Raw genomic sequence first — 21,746 nt, 5'->3', positions numbered from 1 at the left:
CACTTGTCACTTCTTTCCAAGATTTTTCCAATTATAATTTTCTATTTGCAAGATGTTATATATAAAATAAATATTTTAAAATCTGCAATCTGTTGGCTAACCTACTGTTGAAAGCAGACAGCTTTTCCAACTAGGATCTATTTGTAGAAAACATATTTGACAGTATAGAAGTCATAACAGACCATATTTCAGGAAATCTTAGCAATTGGGCAAAACTGGGGGACAGTGCTGCTATTTTGGCTTCATTTAAAAGAAAACTCTAGACTTTTTGATCATTCAGACAAAACAATTATTTATTTCGGGCTTTTATATCCCGTCCTATCTCAACCTCCAAAGAGGGACTCAGGACGGCTGGGGTGCATCTACATTGTGTAATTAATTCAGTTTGACGTTGCTTTTCCTCCTCTGGCTCAATGCTGTGGGATCCTGGGAGTTGTATTTTGGTGAGGCAGCAGCACTGTTTGGCAGAGAAGGCTTTCTGGACCACAGTTTTCTTGATTCCATAGCATTGAATCATGGCAATTAAAGTGGAGCAAAACTGCATTAATTCTGCAGTGTAGATGCTCCCTCTGTTTCAAATAATAATAATAATTTATTTATTTGTCGTATCAAGGCAACCAGTCAATTGTATGACATTTCTAACAGAACAAAACAAACAAACAGACAAAACACAAAATTTGCAAGTTTGGTACTGGATTAAATGTCCTTTGACCAGTAGCTGACCACTTGGAGTGCCTCTGGTGTTGCTGCAAGAAGGTCCTCCGCTGTGCATGTGGCAGGGTTCAGGTTGCATTGCAGCAGGTTGTCAGCGGTTTGCTCATCTCCACACTCGTATGTTGTGGATTCCACTTTGTAGCCCCATTTCTTAAGATTAGCTCTGCATCTCATGGTGCCAAAGCACAGTCTGTTCAGCACCTTCCAAGTCGCCCAGTCTTCTGTGTGCCCAGGGGGGAGTCTCTCATCTGGCATCAGCCACTGATTGAGGTTCCGGGTTTGAGCCTGCCACTTTTGGACTCTCGCTTGCTGAGGTGTTCCAGCGAGTGTCTCTGTAGATCTTAGAAAACTATTTCTAGATTTAAGTCGTTGACGTGCTGGCTGTACCCAAACAAGGAATGAGCTGGAGATGTCTCTGCCTTGGTCCTTTCACTATTGGCTGCTACTTCCCGGCGGATGTCAGGTGGTATAATAATAATAATCATCATCATCATCATCATCATCATCATCATCATCTTTCTTTATACTCTGCTACCTTCTCCCATAGGAACTTGGAACAGCTCACAAAGCTTGCTTACTTACATAGGTGATTCCTTATAGCCTGAGGATGATGGTCCTCCAAGTCTAGTGTCTTGGTGGTGGGTCCGTAGGTGGCTGTGGAGCCCTATTCTTGATCCGCATCTTCTCCAGCAGTGAGGACATCGGTTTCCAGGTGGAAGGTGGTCCCAGTCTGGGTTGGCTTGACACACCTTCCCCTTGGCACATTTCTCCCTTTCATTCTCCATTCATGCCTCTTTAAATTCCACAGCAGTGCTAGTCACAGCCGACCTCCAGCTGGAGCACTCAAGGGCCAGGGCTTCTACAGTTTAGATGCTCATTTCAAATAATAATAATAATAATAATAATAATAATAATAATAATCACCATCACCATCACCATCACCATCATCATCATCTTTCTTTATACTCTGCTACCTTCTCCCATAGGGACTTGGGGCAGCTCACAAAGCTTACTTACTTACTTAGGTGATCCCTTATAGCCCGAGGATGATGGTCCTCTAAGTCTAGTGTCTTGGCGGTGGGTCCGTAGGTGGCTGTGGAGCCCTATTCTTGATCCGTATCTTCTCCCACAGTGAGGACATCGGTTTCCAGGTGGAAGGCGGTCCCAGTCTGAGTTGGCTTGACACACCTTTCTCTTGGCACATTTCTCCTTTTCGTTCTCCATTCATGCCTCTTCAAATTCCACATCACTGCTAGTCACAGCTGACTTCCAGCTGGATCACTCAAGGGCCAGGGCTTCTCAGTTCTCAGTGTCTATGCCACAGTTTTTAAGCCAGTATTTGGACATCTTTTCCTGTCCACCAACATTACATTTCCCACTCTTGAGTTGAGAGTGTAGCAATTGCTTTGGGAGATGGTGATCGGGCATTCGGACAACGTGGCCAGTTAAGCTGAGTTGATAGCGGAGGACCATCGCTTCAGTGCTAGTGGTCTTTGTTCCTTCCAGCATGCTTACATTTGTCTTCCGGTCTTCCCAAGAGATTTGCAGGATTTTCCGGATGCAACGCTCACAAAGCACTAATTGTGCAAACATGCAAAATACAAAGGTGCAAAGACAATAACACAAAAGCAGTAACAAAGACCTGCTCATCTCCTTGCTGCTCTTCTAGTTCTACTTGCACATCTCTGGCCTCGTCTACACTGCCATATAATGCAATGTAGACTCATATAATGCAATTGAATGCAGTTCAAACTGCATGATATGGGTCTACACCTCCAAAGTGCACTATATGGCAATGTACATGGGGCCTCTTAGATGTTGGGTGGCTTGACTGGTAAATAAGAACTCAAAAGAGGAACTAAGCCTGCCCCTTTTGCATGGCTCCAATTCCTGTTTTTAGTTTGTAAGGCTCTACTTTCTTGTAACAAATAGCTTATTATAATGAATGCCCCTCAAGGGACTTACTTGAGTAAAGCCCATCCACCCCACCAATCCCATGGTGAAGGTCAACCTGGAACCAAGATGATTTGCCCTCTTTGCAACAGAGGAGGATAGACCCATAGAGTTGGACAAGATGCCAAAGGTCATCTAGTCTAACCCTCTTCCACCAGGCAGGAAGACACCATCCAAGCCCTCCAAACAGATGGCCATCCAGCCTCAGCTTCAAAAGCTCCAGTGAGGGAGACTCCATTGGGTTCCTAGGCATTGTTGAACCGCTCTTACCATCAGGAAATTCTTCCTAATGTTTAGGTCAGTGTTTCTCAACCTTCCTAATGCCGCGACCCCTTAATACAATTCCTTATGTTGTGATGACTCCTAACCATAACATTATTTTTGTTGCTACTTCACAACTGTAATTTTGCTCCTGTTATGAATCATCTTGTAAATATCCAATACGCAGGATGCATTTTCATTCATTTGGCACAAATACTCAATACGCCCAAATTGGAATACTGGTGGGGTTGAGGAGAGGATTGATTTTGTCATTTGAGAGTTGTAGTTGCTGGGATTTATAGTTCACCTACAATATCAAAGAGCATTCTGAACTCCACCAGTGATGGAATGGAACCAAACTTTGGACACAGAGCTCCCATGACCAACGGAAAATTCTAGAAGGCTTTGGTGGGTATTGACCTTGGGTTTTAGAGTTGTAGTTCACCTACATCCAGAGAGCACTGATGCATCTGGACCAAACTTGGCACAAATACTCAATGCCCAAATGTGGACACTGGTGGGGTTGGGGAAAATAGACCTTGACATTTGGGAGTTGTAGTTGTTGGGATTTATAGTTCCCCTAAAATCAAAGAGCATTCTGTACTTGACCAACAATAGAATTGGGTCAAACTTCCCACACAGAATCCCAATGAACAACAGAAAATACTATGTTTTCTGATGGTCTTGGTGACCCCTTTGACACCCCCTCATGACCCCCTCAGGGGTCCCGACCCCCAGGTTGAGAAACATTGATTTAGTCCAACCCTCTTCCACCAGGCAGGAAGACACCATCCAAACCCTTCCAACAGATGGCCATCCAGCCTCAGCTTCAAAAGCTCCAGTGAGGGAGACTCCACTGGGTTCCCAGGTATTGTTGAACCCCTCTTACCATCAGGAAATTCTTCCTAATGTTTAAGTGGAATCTCTTTCCTTTGTAATTTGTATCCTTGAATATTTGAATCCTTTTAAATATGTAAACATGGCTACGATGTGCCCTCCCTGCCTTCTACTCTCCAAGCTCAACATCCCCAGCAGCCTAAATCAATCCTTGTAAGGATTCTTGGTTTCCAGACCTTTGACTGTTTTGATCTTCCTTCAGGCTTCTCCATCTCCTTCCTGAATTGCTTTGCCTAGAGCTGGACACAGGTGTATTCCAGGTAAAGAAGGGACTACAACTTCCATTGATCTAGACCAATGCTGGTTCTTCAGGTTTTTTGGACTTGAACTCCTATAATTCCTAACGCCTTAGGCCCTTTCCTTTTTACCTCTTAGCCGGCTTCAAATTCTGCAGCACTGCTGGTCACAACTGACCTCCAGCTGGAGTGCTCAAGGGCCAGGGCTTCCCAGTTCTCAGTGTCTATGCCAGAGTTTATAAGCTTGGCTTTGAGCCCATCTTTCAATCTCTTTTCCTGCCCACCAACATTCCATTTTCCGTTCTTGAGTTTGGAATAGACCAATTTGGGAGATGGTGGTCGGGCATCCGGACAACGTGGCTGGTCCAGCAGAGTTGATGGCAGAGGACCATTGCTTCAATGCTGGTGGTCTTTGCTTCTTCTTCCAACATGCTGACATTTGTCCGCCTGTCTTCCCAAAAGATTTTCAGGATTTTCCGGAGGCAGCGCTGATGGAATCCTTCCAGGAGTTGCATGTGATGTCTGTACACAGTCCACGTTTCGCAGGCATACAGCAGGGTTGGGAGGACAATAACATAATATAATAACGAAATATGCACAATGCTATGAAAGAACCACAGAGGGCGGTTCTTTCATGATAAGGGATTTATTTTGAAAGGTTAAAAAGACCCAGGGGGACAGAGTGCCAAAAGTCACCTCTCTCCAAGAGAAGCAGCAGCGTATTGTTGAAGGCTTTCGTGGCTGGAATCACTGGGTTGTTGTAGGTTTTTTCGGGCTATATGGCCATCTTCTAGAGGCATCCTCTCCTGACGTTTCGCCTGCATCTATAGCAAGCATCCTCAAAGGGAATGAGGTGTGAGAAGCAGCAGCATTCGCTTTCCTTGGAGAGGCTGCATCTGGAGCGTCCTTTTCCTCTTCTGAGTGGGTGATGGTGGAGTCAAGACCCCCCTCAACCTCTCCTTTAGACCCTTTATAAAAGATGGAGGGAGGTCTTATGCACTTTCACCCCCTCCCACTCCCACGCGCGGCTCCGGCGTTGGCAAAGCCTTTCCCGTGCGCCCTCGTGCGCAATTGCGCACGAGGGCGCACGGGAAAGGCTTTGCCAACGCCGGAGCCGCGCGTGGGAGTGGGAGGGGGGACTCTGCTCCTGGGTTGCCCCTCCCCTCCTCTCTCTCTCTCTCTCTCTCTCCCTCCCCCTCCCTCCCTGGGATCCGGGAGTGACGCGCTTTGCAACGCCAGCCCTCTTTTCCTCCTCCTCCTCCTCTTTCTCCTTCCTCCTCTTCTTCTCTTTGGGCAGCAGCGGCAGCTGGCTGTCAGCCTTCTCCTTCTCTTCCTCTTTCTCCTCTCTCCCTTTTTCCTCCCTTTTGCTGTCGGAGGAGGGGCCCCTGAATCCTCCCCCCCTCCCCCTTTACCATCACCGCAGGTAGGAGGTAGAAGAGAAAGAAAGAAAGAAGGAAGGAAGGAAAGAAAAGAGGGAAAGAAAAGGAGGAGGAAGGTAGGTTGGTCCTTTTGCCTTGGAAATGGGCTTGGATTGTTGGCTTGAAGGGGAGGGCAAGATATAGGGGAGGGGGGTTTCTGTTCTGGGGTTCGGATAATGTGGCGTTTTATTCTAATTATATGCTAATTATTGTAATGTGTTGGGATGGGAAGAAAATGAAAGAAGGGTCAATGGACAACATTGCTTTTGGAGAAGGAGGAGGAAGGAGGGGTCCTCTCTAGAGTTGGGTGACTATTGTATAGTAATCAATATTATGGGGAGGGGGCGTGGATTCGGAGAGTATGACTCTTTATTATAATTATATGCTAATTATTATAATACATAAGGATCTAGGATGGCAAAGAATGAAGGGTGCATGGACAACATTGCTTGTGGACAAGGAGGAGAGAGGAGGGGTCCTCTCTGGAGTTGGGTGACTATTGTATAGTACACAATATTATGAGGAGGGGGCGTGGGCTCGCAGAATATGACGATTTATTATAATTATATGCTAATTATAGTAAATAAGGATGTCAATCTAGGAAGGCAGGGAATGAAGAGTGCATGGACAACATTGCTTTTGGAGAAGGAGGAAGGAGGGAGGGGTCCTCTCTGGAGTTGGGTGACTATTGTATAGTACACAATATTATGAGGAGGGGGCGTGGGCTCGCAGAATATGACGATTTATTATAATTATATGCTAATTACGGCAATGTGTCGGGATTTGATGCTGGGATGGGAGAGAAGGAGCCTTGCTTTTGGAGAAGGAGAAGAAGGGAGTTGGGTGATGGGATTGTATAGTACACAATATTATGGGGAGGGGGCGTGGGCTCGTAGAGTATGACGATTTATTATAATTATATGCAAATTACGGCAATGTGTCGGGATTTGATGCTGGAATGGGAGAGAAGGAACCTTGCTTTTGGAGAGGAGGAGGGAGGGATCCTCTCTGGAATTGAGTGATAGGATTGTATAGTATTCAATATTATGGGGAGGGGGCGTGGGTTGGGATAATATAAGATTTTATTATAATGATATGCTAATGATTGTAATGTGTCGGGATGTGATTCTGGGATGGGAGAGAAGGGACCTTGCTTTTGGTGAAAGGCAAGGAGGGAGTTGGTTGAGGGGATTGTATGTATAGGGGATGAATGTATAGGGATGGAAGAGAGGAAGGGTCCATGGGCAAGCTTGCTTTGGGGTGAGGAGGGGGGAAATCTCTCTTGTATCACACTGTTGTGTATTATTATATTGGCATTATAGCATTGCAATGTACATGTAATGGAAGAGAGGGAGCCTTGCTTTTGGGGAAGGAGAAGTTGGGTGATAGGATTGTATATAATATAATATAATATATTGTATTGTATATACATATAACATTTATAATATTATAATGTAATACAATATAATACTAATAATACAATATTATAAATGTAATGGAAGAGAGGAAACTTTGCTTTTGGAGAAGAAGTTGGGTGATAGGATTGTATATAATATAATATATTGTATATACATATAATATTTACAATATTATAATGTAATACAATATAATACTAACAATACAATATTATTATATATTTTATATTACAATATTGCTAATAATATTACAATATAAATGGTATAGTACAATATAATAATATGTAATACTGATATTGTACTATGGGATAATATAATATATTGTGTGATAGGATTGTATATAATACAATATATTGTATATACATATAATAATATTATAATGTAATACAGTATAATACTAATAATACAATATTATAATTAAATATTTATACTACATGGAATATTACTAATAATATTACAATATAATGGTATAGTACAATATAGTAATTTGTAATACTGATATTGTACTATGTGATAATATAATATATATTGTGTGTGTGTGTGTAATGCTACCCCTCTATTCTGCTTTTATTAGACCACACCTGGAATATTGTGTCCAATTCTGGGAACCACAATTCAAGAGACTATGACAGTTTGATTAGCAAATGACTACTTCATAGTTTGCTAATGATGTTAAGGGCATGTTTGGGAACAGAAATAATAATAATTAAAAAGAACAACAACACCTGGAATATTGTGTCCAGTTCTGGGCACCACAATTCAAGAGAGATATTGACAAGCTGGAATGTGTCCAGAGAAGGGCGACTAAAATGATCAAGGGTCTGGAGAACAAGCCCTATGAGGAGCGGCTTAAGGAGCTGGGCATGTTTAGCCTGAAGAAGAGAAGGCTGAGAGGAGACATGATAGCCATGTATAAATATGTGAGGGGAAGCCACAGGGAGGAGGAGGGAGCAAGCGTGTTTTCTGCTTCCTTGGAGACTAGGACGCAATGAAACAATGGCTTCAAACAACAAGAGAGGAGATTCCATCTGAACATGAGGAAGAACTTCCTGACTGTGAGAGCCGTTCAGCAGTGGAACTCTCTGCCCCGAAGTGTGGTGGAGGCTCCTTCTTTGGAGGCTTTTAAACAGAGGCTGGATGGCCATCTGTCAGGGGTGATTTGAATGCAATATTCCTGCTTCTTGGCAGAATGGGGTTGGACTGGAAGGCCCAGGAGGTCTCTTCCAACTCTAGGATTCCATGATTCTATGATATATATATATCTTGTAAGCTGCTCTGAGTCTAAATAAATCAAGTATACAATATTATTTGAAGGTATAGAGATGGAAAAGAGGGTAGGGCCCCTTGACAACATTGCTTTGGGATAAGAGGGAGGGAAATCTCTCTCTGGGATGGCACTCTTGTGTAGTATTATATTGGTATTATGTCATTGTAATGTACCAGGATCCAATCCTGGGATGGGAAGAGAAAGAGGGGACGTTGCCATTGGTTTGGGATAAGGAGGAAGGGACATTTCTCTCTCTCTCTGTTGTGGATTATTATATGGGTATTATATATCATTGTAATGACCAGGATCCAATCTTGGGATGGGAAGAGAAAGAGGACCCTGTTGTGTATTATTCTATTGGCATGATATCCTTGCAATGTACCAGGAGACAATCCTGGGATGGGAAGAGAAACAGGAGACTTTGCTTTGGGAGAAGCGCTGCTCTCTCTTGCTCTTCTGGGCACTTTGCAAAGCGCTTTCTAATCCGGAGTGGGGCCTTTGCGTGGGTGGGGAGGGAAGGAGGGAGGGAGGGAGAGAGAGAGAGAGAGAGGGAAGCAGGGAAGGAAAGGAGGAAGAGAGGAAGGAAGGAAAGAAAGAAGAGTGGAAGGGAGGAAGGGAGGAAGGAAAGAAAGATGAGAGGAAGGAAGGAAGGAAAGAAGAGAGGACGAAGGAAAGAAGAGAGAAGAAAGGAAGGAAAGAAAGAAGAGTGGAAGGAAGGAAGGAAGGAAGAAGGAAGGAAGGAATGATGAAAGGAAGGAAGGAAGGAAGGAAAGAAGAAGAGAGGAAGGAAGGAAAGAAAGATGAGAGGAAGGAAGGAAGAGAGAAGGAAGGAAGAGAGAAAGAAGGAAAGAAGAGAGGAAGGAAGGAAAGAAAGAAGAGTGAAAGGAAGGGAGAAGGAAGGAAAGAAAGATGAGAGGAAGGAAGGAAGAGGGAAGGACGGAAAGAAGAGAGGAAGGAGGAAAGAAGAGAGAAGGAAGGAAGGAAAGAAGAGAGGGAGGAAGGAAAGAAAGAAGAGAGGAAGGAAAGAAGGAGGGAAGGAAAGAAGAGGGGAAGGAAGGAAAGAAGAGAGGAAGGAAGGAAAGAAAGAAGAGTGGAAGGAAGGAAGGAAGGAAGGAAGGAAGGGAGAAGGAAGGAAGAAAAAGAAGAGAGGAAGGAAGGAAAGAAGAGAGGAAGGAAGAGAAGAAGGAAGGAAAGAAAGAAAGAAAGAAAGAAAGAGAGGAAGGAAAGAGAAGAAGGAAAGAAAGAAAGAGAGGGAGAGAGGGAGGGAGGAAGGAAGGAAGGGAGGAAGAGAGGAAGGAAGGACAGAAGAGAGGAAGAAAGGAATGAAGAGAGGAAGGGAAGAAGAGAGGAAGGAAGGGAGGGAGGGAGGGAGGAAGGAAGGAGAGGGGCTTTTGTCTCCTCCTCGCCCTGCCAGGAATCCCGTGGGATGAGGGCTGGATCGTGGGGAGGGGGAGAGGGAGAGAAGGAAGGAGGAGGAGGAGGAGTGGGTTCTCCTTCGGTTGCCAACCGAAGCCTGCTGTTGGGTTCGGAATGCGAAGGGGAGGGGAGGGGGGGGAGGAAGCCTCAACGGTAAAGAGGCGAAGGAGAGGCAGCCCGAGGGGGGCGTGGGCCACGCCAGAGAAGAGGCCTCGCGTGGAAAGCCGTGGGTGAGCAAGGGATCAGCTTGGGGTGGGTAGGGAGGGAGGGAGGGAAGGGGCGCGTGGGAGGGAGCATGTGACAGCCGTGACAAGAGGAGGGGTGGGGGTGGGGGGTACCATCAGGAGAGGAGGAAGTTGCGCGTGGGTACACGGAGAACCCCTCGATCCGCGCTTTGTGTGCGTGTGTGTGTGTCGTACTCTCCACCTATGCCATTCCACATCGTCTCTCTCACGCGTGGACGAGTGGGATCCTCTTCCAAGTAGGATTGCCACCTCTCTTGCTTGTCATCCAGATCTAGACCTGTGTATGGAGGTGTGCCCTTCCTTCCTGAGCTGCTTTACAGTTTGAAATAATGATGATGATGTATTGTCAAAGGCTTTCATGGCTGGAATCACTAGGTTCTTGTGGGTTCTTTCGGGCTGTAGGGCCATGTTCTAGAGGCATTTCTCCTGACGTTTCGCCTGCATCTATGGCAAGCATCCTCAGAGGCAGTGAGGATGCTTGCCTATCTCTGAGGATGCTTGCCATAGATGCAGGCGAAACGTCAGGAGAAATGCCTCTAGAACATGGCCCTACAGCCCGAAAAAACCCACAAGAACCTGATGATGATGATGATGATGATGATGATGATGCATTTTGATATCCTCCTCCAGGACACATTTTATCTTTCATGTCCATGCTCGCATTACCTTGGCTTTGTTTTGGAATTGTTTGGGTGCCCTGCTTGCTTGGGATTGTCTTCCAGGTGGGATGGTCCACTCTCCTTCTTATCCCTCTATGGGTTTGACTTCCTTGCTGAGCTGCTTTATCAATGTAGTTTGTAATAACAACAACATAACAGCAACAACAATATTAGGACACAACACATTTCTTTTCAATTTTAATGCTCATGTCTGCACTGCCTTGGCTTTGTTTTGGAATTGTTTGGGTGCCCTGTTTGCTTGAGATTGTCTTCCAAGTGGGATGGTCACTTACGCTTAAGGCTCAGGCGTCAGCAGTGTCCAGGAGGGCTTTTGCACAACTAAGATTTGTGCGCCAGCTGCGACCGTACCTCACAAAGGCAGACTTGGCCAGGGTGGTCCATGCCTTAGTCACCTCTAGGTTGGATTACTGTAATGCGCTCTACGTGGGGCTGCCCTTGAAAACGGCTCAGAGATTCCTACTGGTTCAACGGGCGGTGGCCAGGATGTTAACTGGCGCCCCTTACAGAGAGAGGTCAACCCTCCTGTTTAAGGAGCTCCATTGGCTGCCATTTACCTACCGAGCCCAATTCAAGGTGCAGGTGCTTACCTACAAAGCCCTAAACGATTTGGGATCTGCCTACTTGTGTGACCGCATCTCCGTGTATGAACCCATGCACTCCCTCCGTTCATCCGGAGAGGCCCTGCTCTTGATTCCACCTGCGTCACAGGCGCATTTGGTGGGGACGACGGACAGGGGCTTCTCTGTGGTTGTCCCCTGAATTTGGAACGCCCTCCCCAAAGACATTAGACTAGCACCCACGTTGGCAGTCTTTAGGAAGAGTTTGAAGACCTGGCTATTCCGATGTGCCTTTCCAGAATAGGATAACCTCCAGCACTATATCCCAGAGCTTAAGACTCTCTGCACATTGCACTTGCCCAGAATCCCAACATATCACCTCTCACACCCAGCACTTTTTAACCTGTACCCTTCATTGGCCCGGCCCTGGTTTTATTGCATAATAGTGTAATGTTTTGTTTCTGTTATTGCTTATGTTTTTAATTTGCTTGCATTGTATTGTTATTGTCTGTTGTTGTTGTGTTGAGGCCTTGGCCTTTGTAAGCCGCATCGAGTCCTTTGGGAGATGCTAGCTGGGTGCAAATAAAGTTTAATAACAATAACAATAACAATAACAATAATAATAATAATAATAATAATAATAATGGTCACCTCTCTTATCATCCAGATCTAGATCTCTGTATGGAGGTGTCTTGACTTCCTTACTGAGCTGCCTTATCAGTGCAGTTTGAAATAATAATAAAACAACAACAACAATAGGGCACAATGCATTTATTTTATTTTTACTTACCAGGTTTGCAATGCCTTGGTTTTTGTTTTGAATTGTTTGGGTGGCCCTGCTTGCTTGGGATAGTCATTCAAGTGGAATGGTCCCCTCTCTTTTTTATCTCTCTATGGAGGTGTCTTGACTTCTTTGCTGACCTGCTTTATCAATGCAGTTTGTAATAACAACAACATAACAATAACAACAATATTAAGACACAACACATTTCTTTTCATTTTAAATGCTCATATCTGCACTGCCTTGGCTTTGTTTTGGAATTGTTTGGGTGCCCTGCTTGCTTGGGATTGTCTTCCAAGTAGAATTGTCACCTTGCTTACTATCCAGATCTAGAGCTCTGTATGGAGGTGTCTTGACTTCCTTACTGACCTGCTTTATCAGTTAAGTTTGAAATAATAATACAACAACAACAACAATAGGGCACAACTCATATAGAAGATATACAATGGGGGACAATGCCTGGTTCGAGAGCAGTACGTGTGAAAAAGATCTTGGAGTCCTCATGGACAACAAGTTAAACATGAGCCAGGAATGTGATGTGGCGGCAAAAAAAGCCAATGGGATTTTGGCCTGCATCAATAGGAGCCTAGTGTCTAGATCTAGGGAAGTCATGCTCCCCATGCTCTATTCCGCCTTGGTTAGAACACACCTGGAATATTGTGTCCAATTCTGGGCACCACAATTCAAGAGAGATATTGACAAGCTAGAATGTGTCCAGAGGAGGGAGACTAAAATGATCAAGGGTCTGGAGAACAAGCCCTATGAGGAGCGGCTTAAGGAGCTGGGCATGTTTAGCCTGAAGAAGAGAAGGCTGAGAGGAGATATGATAGCCATTACGTGAGAGGCAGCCACAGGGAGGAGGGAGCAAGCTTGTTTTCTGCTTCCTTGGAGACTAGGACGCAAAACAATGGCTTCAAACTACAAGAAAGGAGATTCCATCTGAACATGAGGAAGAACTTCCTGACTGTGACAGCCGTTCAGCAGTGGAACTCTCTGCCTCGGAGTGTGGTGGATGGCTATCTGTCAGGGGTGATTTGAATGCAATATTCCTGCTTCTTGGCAGGGGGTTGGACTGGATGGCCCATGAGGTCTCTTCCAACTCTTTGATTCTATGATTCTATAATTTCTTTTCTTTTAAATGCTCATGTTTGCAGTGCCTTAGCTTTGTTTTGGAATTGTTTGGGTGCTCTGCTTGCTTGGGATTGTCTTCCAAGTGGGATGGTCACATCTCTTATTATCTAGATCTAGATCTCTGTATGGAGTTGTCTTGACTTCCTTACTGAACTACCTTATCAGTGTAGTCTGAAATAATAATAAAACAACAACAACAATAGGGCACAATGCATTTATTTAATTTTTACTGCTCATGTTTGCAATGCCTTGGCTTTTGTTTTGAATTGGGTTGTTGTAGGTTTTTTGGGGCTATATGGCCATGTTCTAGAGGCATTCTCTCCTAGGTGAGAATACCTCTAGAACATGGCCATATAGCCCCAAAAAACCTACAACATCCCAGTGATTCTGGCCATGAAAGCCTTCGACAATACTTCGTTTTGAATTGTTTGGGTGCCCTGCTTGCTTGGGATTGGCTTCCAAGTGGAATTGTCACCTCGCTTAGTATCCAGATCTAGAGCTCTGCATGGAGGTGTCTTGACTTCCTTACTGAGCTGCCTTATCAGTGAAGTTTGAAATAATAATAACATAACAACAATGATAATAGGGCACAATGCATTTATTTTCTTTTTAATGCTCATGTTTGCAGTGCCTTAGCTCAGTTTTGGAATTGTTTGGGTGCTCAGCTTGCTTGAGGTTGTCTTCCAAGTGGAATTGTCACCTCACTTACTATCCAGATCTAGAGCTCTGTATGGAGGTGTCTTGACTTCCTTACTGACCTGCTTTATCAATGAAGTTTGAAATAATAATAACATAACAACAACAATAATAAAAGGGCACAATGCATTTTTTAATACTCATGTTTGTACTGCCTTAGCTTTGTTTTGAATTGTTTGGGTGTCCTGCTTGCTTGGGATTGTCTTCCAAGTGGGATGGTCATCCAGATCTAGAGCTCTGTATGGAGGTGTCTTGATTTCCTTACTGACCTGCTTTATCAGTAACAACAACGACAACAACAACAGGGCACAATGCATTTCTTTTCTTATAAATGCTCATGTTTGCAGTGCCTTAGCTTTGTTTTGCAATTGTTTGGATGCCCCGCTTGCTTGGGATTGTCTTCCAAGTGGGATGGTCATCTCTCTTTCTTATCTCTGTATGGAGGTGTCTTGACTTCCTTATTGACCTGCTTTATCAGTGCAGAAATAATAATAAACCAACAACAGTAGGGCACAACTCTTTTCTTTTATTTTTAATGCTCATGTTTACAGTGCCTTGGCTTTGTTTTGAATTGTTTTGGTGCCCTGCTTGCTTGGGATTGTCTTCCAAGTGGGATGGCCATCTCTCTTTCTTACCATCTAGATCTAGACCTCTGTGTGGAGGTGTCTTGACTTCCTTACTGTCGTTTGAAATCATAATAACATAACAATAATAGTGGGTTGTTGTGAGTTTTCCGGGCTGTTTGGCCATGTTCCAGAAGCATTCTCTCCTGACGTTTCACCTGCATTTATGGCAGGCATCCTCAGACGTCGTGAGGTCTGTTGGAAACTAGGAAAATTGGTATTGTTGAAGACTTTCATGGCTGGAATCACTGGGTTGTTGTAAGTTTTCCGGGCTGTTTGGCCATGTTCCAGAAGCATTCTCTCCTGACCTTTCACCTGCATCTATGGCAGGCATCTTCAGAGGTTGTGAGGTCTCACAACTTCTGAGGATGCTTGCCATAGATGCAGGCGAAACGTTAGGAGAGAATGCTTCTGGAGCATGGCCATATAGCCTGAAAACTTACAACAACTCAGTTTTGAGATCTGTTGGAAACTACGAAAATGTCAGGAGAGAATGCTTCTGAAACATAGCCAGACAGCCCAGAAAACTCACCACAACCCAGTAACTCCGGCCATGAAAGCCTTCGACAACACATTATAACAACAATAGTAGTAACAACATCACACAACGCATTTATTTTCCTTCCTAATGCTCATGTTTGCAATGCTTTGGCTTTGTTTTGGAATTGTTGGGTGTCCATTCCAGCCACCTTTTAAAGCCCTTGGACCTCATCACACTAGAGAATGAATCCCACTTTAAACCCGGTTTCTGCCTCCTGCAGAGTTCTGGGGTTTGTAGTTTTGTAGTTTAGTGAGGCTGTGAAAGGTTCCTCCTTAAACTACAACCCCCAAAATTCTGCAGGAGGCAGCCACCGGATTTAAAGTGGATTCATTCTCTAGTGGCCATGTTTCAATAGCGTTCTCTCCTGACGTTTCGCCTGCATCTGTGACTAATGGCATATTCAGAGGTCTGTCGGACAATGAGGCAAGTGGAGAAAGAAAGAAAGAAAGAAAGAAATAAAGAAGGAGGGAGGGAAAGAAAGAAAGAAGGTAAGAGAGAAGGAAGCATGGAAGCAAAGAGCGAAGGAAGGAAGGAAAGAGGTAGAGAAGAAAAGAAGGAAAGAAAGAAGGAAAAGAAAAAGGGGGAAGGAAGGAAGGAATGGTAGAGAAGGAAGGAAGAAGGAAAGAAAATAAGGGAAGGAAGGAAAGAGAGAGTGAAGGAAGGAGGGAAAGAAGGAGAGAAAGAGGGAGGGAAGGAAAGAAAGAAGGAAGGAAGGATGGAAGCATAAAGAGAAAGGAAGGAAAGAGGTAGAGAAGGAAAAAAGGAGAGAAAGAGGGAGGGAAGGAAAGAAGGAAAGAGAGAAAGAAGGATGGAAACAAAAAGCGAAGGAAGGAAGGAAAGAGGTAGAGAAGGAAAGAAGGAGAGAAAGGGGGAGAGAGGGAAAGAAAGAAGGAAGGAAGGAAGCAAAAAGCGAAGGAAGGAAGGAAGGAAAGAGGCAGAGAAGGAAAAAAGGAGAGAAAGAGGTAGGGAAGGAAAGAAGGAAAGAGAGAAAGAAGGAAGGAAGCAAAAAGCGAAGGAAGGAAGGAAAGAGGTAGAGAAGGAAAGAAGGAGAGAAAGGGGGAGGGAAGGAAAGAAAGAAGGAAGGAAGGATGGAAGCAAAAAGTGAAGGAAAGAAAGAGGTAGAGAAGGAAAGAAGGAGAGAAAGGGGGAGGGAAGGAAAGAAAGAAGGAAGGAAGGATGGAAGCAAAAAGTGAAGGAAGGAAAGAGGTAGAGAAGGAAAAAAGGAGAGAAAGAGGGAGGGAAGGAAAGAGAGAAAGAAGGATGGAAGCAAAAAGCGAAGGAAGGAAAGAGGTAGAGAAGGAAAAAAGGAGAGAAAGAGGGAGGGAAGGAAAGAAGGAAAGAGAGAAAGAAGGATGGAAGCAAAAAGCGAAGGAAGGAAGGAAAGAGGTAGAGAAGGAAAGAAGGAGAGAAAGGGGGAGGGAAGGAAAGAGAGAAGGAAGCAAAACGTGAAGGAAGGAAAGAGGTAGAGAAGGAAAAAAGGAGAGAAAGAGGGAGGGAGGGAAAGAAGAAGAGAGAAAGAAGGATGGAAGCAAAAAGTGAAGGAAGGAAGGAAAGAGGTAGAGAAGGAAAGAAGGAGAGAAAGGGGGAGGGAAGGAAAGAGAGAAGGAAGGAAGGATGGAAGGAAAAAGCGAAGGAAGGAAAGAGGTAGAGAAGGAAAAAAAGGAGAGAAAGAGGGAGGGAAGGAAAGAAGGAAAGAGAGAAAGAAAGATGGAAGCAAAAAGCGAAGGTCCCTTATCTATCTCCCGGTAGAAAAGTATAAACTCAGTGGATAGATAGAGAGACGTCTCCACGCGCGACTCCTGCGTGGCTGCCACAGGAGAGTCTCTGCAACCCCACTTTGAAGGCACAGCGACTCCACGAAGTGGGGAAGGGGCTTGTAAAGGAAAGGAAGAGGTGGGGGTGGTCCTTTCGGGAAGGAGAAGGGTCTGGCACCCCCTTTGCGCGTGGGAGAGGCGCCGGCTCTCCTCCTCGTTGGGGAGAGAGGACCGTTTCTCCCAACGGCGGAGGGTTCGGAGCCCTCCTTCTCGGCGACCCCCCCCCCCCCCTTGAGGGCTCCTTGGCCCCCTCCCCCTTGAGTGGATGCCTCTCATTAGCGCGTCTAATGAGCCTGGAGAAAGGTTAAGGTGAGCGCGTCCTTCTTGGGAGAGAAGCAGAGGGGGAGAAGGAGAGGCAGAGCACAAAAGCCCAAGGAAGGGGGCATGGGGAGGGGGCGCAGAGGGGGAGGAGGGAGGGAGGGAGGGAGGGGGCTTCTCCTGCTGCTAAGCAAGCATCGATCTCCTCTCCCCTACCCCCCACCCCATTTTCCATCATCTCCCTTCTACCTGGAGAGAAAGAGGAGGAGGAAGGGGAGGGTGTGTGTGTTGGGGGAGTGGGTGGTCTTTCTCTCCCCCTCCCCAATCCCCTGCTCTGTTGCCCACAGGCTTCCTTCCTTCCCTTTGGAGTGGAAAGCACCCCTCCCTCCTTCATCTACCTAGAGGAAGAGGGGTGGGCCTGCAAGAGTGGGAAGTGAGGGTCCCTATTCCTCCCAGTCTCTCTCTATTGTATTTCTGTCTTTATTTATATTTATTTATCTCTCCATACTGAGACTCAAAGTGGCTGGCTCACACTTAAAAATATTACAGTACAACTTAAAATGTACTTACTTACAGAGGAGGGCGACTCAAATGATCAAGGGTCTGGAGAACAAGCCCTATGAGGAGCGGCTTAAGGAGCTGGGCATGTTTAGTTTGAAGAAGAGAAGGCTGAGAGGAGATATGATAGCCATGTATAAATATGCGAGAGGAAGTCATAGGGAGGAGGAGGGAGCAAGCTTGTTTTCTGCTTCCTTGGAGACTAGGATATGAAACAATGGCTTCAAACTACAAGAGAGGAGATTCCATCTGAACATGAGGAAGAACTTCCTGACTGTGAGAGCCGTTCAGCAGTGGAACTCTCTGCCCCGGAGTATGGTGGAGGCTCCTTCTTTGGAAGCTTTTAAGCAGAGGCTGGATGGCCATCTGTCAGGGGTGATTTGAATGCAATATTCCTGCTTCTTGGCAGAATGGGGTTGGACTGGATGGCCCAGGAGGTCTCTTCCAACTCTTTGATTCTATGAATATACATTAATAATAAAACAGTATCATTATATATTATTATATAACATCAGCAGTGTTACCTTCTATATAAATAAAAATGTAATGTTCATTTGTGGGATTAACATAACTCAAAAACCACTGGGTGAATTGCCACCAAAATTGGCCACAAGACACCTACTAACCCAAGGAGTAACCATCACTTAAAAATTAATAATTTTGTCATTTGGGAGTTGTAGTTGCTGGGATTGATAGTTCACCTACAATCAAAGAGCATTCTGAACTCCACCAATGATGGAATTGAACCAAATGTGGCACACAGGACTCCCATGACTAGAAGGGTTTGGTGGGCATTGACTTTGAGTTTGGGAATTGTAGTTCCCCACAACATGAGGAACTGTGTTAAGAGGTAGCGGCAATAGGAAGGTTGAGAAACACTGATTTAACCCATTGTGCCACAGGGGACTCCTAAAATTGAGAAACTGCAAGTCGCTTCTGGTGTGAGAGAATTGGCCGTCTTCAAGGACGTTGCCCAGGGGATGCCCGGATGTTTTCCCATTCTGTGGGAGGCTTCTCTCATGTCCCTGCACGGGAAGCTGGAGCTGACAGACAGGAGCTCACCCTGCTCCCTGGGATCGAACCACTGACCTTTCAGTCAGCAGTCCTGCCAGCACAAGGGTTTAATAAGGGAGGAAACTGTAAATCTATCATTGAACTAATTCTATCATTGAACCAAAATGCTCTTTGATTGTAGGTGAACTATAAATCTCAGCAACTCCAACTCCCTAATAATAATAATAATAATAATAATAATAATAATAATAATAATCTTTATTTATATGCCGCTCCATCTCCCCAAGGGGACTCAGAGTGGTTCCCAGGTAACATCACAAAACATACAGAGTAAAAACAACATAACCATAAGATTAACAAACAAAATATAAGCATAAAAATTGTCGCCATGACACACATATATTAAAAGTAATATTGCCTGTTCAAAGCATTTAAAAATTTACAAGGCCAGGCCAAGATTTGTGCAAGCCCAAAAATTCTAGGGGGCCCAGGAATTAAGTGCAATGCTATGGCAGGCAACAATAATATTAGGTATGTTCATTCCAGGCCGATTAGAGGAAATAATCTGGGTAACTGGTAGGAAGAATAAGGCTGTATTCGACAATGTGTAAGACTGAGTTAGAACTGGTCATTTTCAAAGGCTTGTTGACACCACCAGGTCTTCAAGCTCTTACCAAAGGAGGGGAGGGGTGGGACCTGTCTTATTTCCCTTGGAAGGGCATTCCAGAGACAGGGAGCCACCACTGAGAAGGCCCTCTCGTCCCCACCAACCGCACATGATATGGTAGTGGGACTGAGAGGAGGGCCTCCCCAGAACATCTTCAAGCTTGTGCCAGTTCATAGAAGGAAACGTGATCACGGAGATAGGTGGGGCCCGAACCGTTTAGGGCGAATGACAAAATCAGTCCCACCCCCAATCCCACCAGTATTCAAATTTGGGTGTATTGGGTATTTGTGCCAAATCTGGTCCAGTGAATGAGAATGCAGGATGCATATCAGATATTTACATTACGATTCATAACAGTAGCAGAATGACAGTTATGAAGTAGCAATGAAAATAGTGTTATGCTGGGGGTCACCACAACATGAGGAACCGTATTAAGGGGTTGCGGGATTAGGAAGGTTGAGAAAAACTGTCCTAGGAGGACTAGCTTAGCATGTCCTGGAGGAGAATGGCATGTGTGCATCCTTTGAGTCTCCTTTAAGAAAGCATAGAAATAGGAATAGTAACAACAATATTAATGTCCCCTTCCATTAGTTCAGGCATAAGCCAACTTCGGCCCTCCAGGTGTTTTGGACTTCAACTCCAACAATTCCTAACAGCCAGTAGGCTATTGGGAATTGTGGGAGTTGAAGTCCAAAACACCTGGAGGGCCGAAGTTGGCCCATACATGCCTCAGTTGCTTCCCAGAGAAAAGAGGAAGGATAATAATAATAATATATGGGTGAGTTTCTTGCTCTCCATGCTTTTCCCAGGCCTCCTTTCCTTTGGGACGAAGGGGAGCCCCACTTTCCCTTCAGACCCTTTGCTTTCTGTGTGTGTTTTCTGTGCCGGAGCCTCCTTCTTTCCCTTTGGGGCGGAGGGGGCTGGGAAGCTCTCAGTCTGGAAATAGCTCCCTTTCCAGAGAAGGAGGAGGAGGAGGAGGCAAAGGCAAAGGCAAAGCTGGGCTTTGTGGGTCAATCCCTGCTTCAGGCGTCCACCTCCTGGGCACCGGCTCCCTGGGCGAAGATTTGCCTGAGCCGGTGGGGGCTGCCCATTTCAAAAGAGAAGGAAGGAAAAACAGGGAAAGAGAACTAGATAGATAAAGAGAGAGAGCCACACTCAGTGAGGAGTGGTCCTGCTCTCCAAACAAGAAAGTCTCCCCAAAACAAACCCAGAGACGACACTGCCTTGATTTGCAAGTCACCAACAAGACTTTGGAGTTCTCTCTGTGTGTGTTTTGCAAGCATTCTTTTCCTCCTCCCTTCTTTCTCCAGCCAGATGTTTGTTTACTTCCTGCATGTATTTTTTTCTTTCTTTCTGGGGTGGGGAACAATGGAGACAGCGGCGTCACCGCTTCCCCGAATCTTTGGCAAAGCTCAAGGCGAGAGGAGAGAGATAGAGGCCTGTTGGCAAGTGGCAAGGCTACGGAAACCAACACAGAAGAGTTTGAACCTCAGGCGGTGGCCATAGTTTGGCAATGAAAGGTCACTCAGGGCGAGTATTTAGAATCATGGAATCCTAGAGTTGGAAGAGGTAGGCCATCCAGCCCAGCCCCAGTCTGCCAAGAAGCAAGAAAATTGCCTTCAAAGGACCCCCGACAGATGGCCATCCAGACTCTGTTTCAAAGCCTCCAAAGAAGGCACCTCCACCACATTCTGGGGCAGAGAGTTCCACAGCTGTACAGCTCTGTACAGAGCCGTTCAGCAGTGGAACTCTCTGCCCCGGAGTGTGGTGGAGGCTCCTTCTTTGGAAGCTTTTAAACAGGGGCTGGATGGCCATCTGTCAGGGGTGATTTGAATGAAATGGAGACAGCAGCATCACCGCTTCCCCGAATCTTTGGCAAAGCTCAAGGCGCGTGGAGAGAGATAGAGGCCTATTGGCAAGTGGCAAGGCTACGGAAACCAACACAGAAGAGTTTGAACCTCAGGCAGTGGCCATAGTTTGGCAATGAAAGGTCACTCGGGGCGAGTATTTGGAATCATACAATCCTAGAGTTGGAAGAGATCTGGTGCGCCATCCAGCCCAGCCCCATTCTGCCAAGAAGCAGGAAAATTGCATTCAAAGCATCCTCGACAGATGGCCACCCAGCCTCTGTTTCAAAGACTCCAAAGAAGGTGCTTCCACCACACTCCGGGGCAGAGAGTTCCACTGATGAACCGCTCTCACAGTTAGGAAGTTCTTCCTCATGTTCAGGTGGAATCTCTTTTCTTTCCTGTAGTTTGAAGCCATGGCTTCATTGTGTCCTAGTCTCCAGGGCAGCAGAAAACAAGCCTGTACCCTCGGCACAGGTTGGCTAGCATTGCAATGTGGGCTTCCAAGTAATCTTGCATAATAATAATAATAATAATAATAATAATAATAATAATAATAATAATAATACAAAATCCAGCATATAGATCTCATCTTGCATTTGTCCCTCTTGAACTTCATTTGGTTAGTTAATTGTTATCTTAAACAACTTCTTCATTCTATTTTAATATTTGCATGTTGTGGGTTTTAAAAAAAATGTTCAAAGCTGCCAAATTGAGATAAAAGCAGAACACAAGTTGTTTTGTGCATTGTGTTGTG

General features: G+C 45.2%; 1 protein-coding gene across 4 annotated transcripts in view; it reads left to right on the top strand.

The window, feature by feature from the left end:
* NOL4L (nucleolar protein 4 like) overlaps nucleotides 1-21,746 on the top strand; it is a 202,751-nt gene that overhangs the window by 104,992 nt on the left and 76,013 nt on the right. The window contains exon 1 of one of the 4 annotated variants that reach the window (XM_060771822.2): nucleotides 5,258-5,556. The exons of 2 other annotated variants lie outside the window; for them this stretch is intronic. The gene's annotated coding sequence lies outside the window, so the exon portion shown is untranslated. Of the gene's footprint in view, nucleotides 1-5,257; nucleotides 5,557-9,783; nucleotides 9,808-21,746 lie in introns of those variants that run through there. One more of the 4 variants, XM_067468289.1, reaches the window with a different exon arrangement.

The sequence above is a fragment of the Anolis sagrei genome, chromosome 4, assembly GCF_037176765.1.
Source record: "Anolis sagrei isolate rAnoSag1 chromosome 4, rAnoSag1.mat, whole genome shotgun sequence".
Taxonomy (NCBI): domain Eukaryota; kingdom Metazoa; phylum Chordata; class Lepidosauria; order Squamata; family Dactyloidae; genus Anolis; species Anolis sagrei.
Note: the sequence above shows the minus strand (reverse complement) of the source record. Positions and strands in the feature narration are given on the sequence as shown.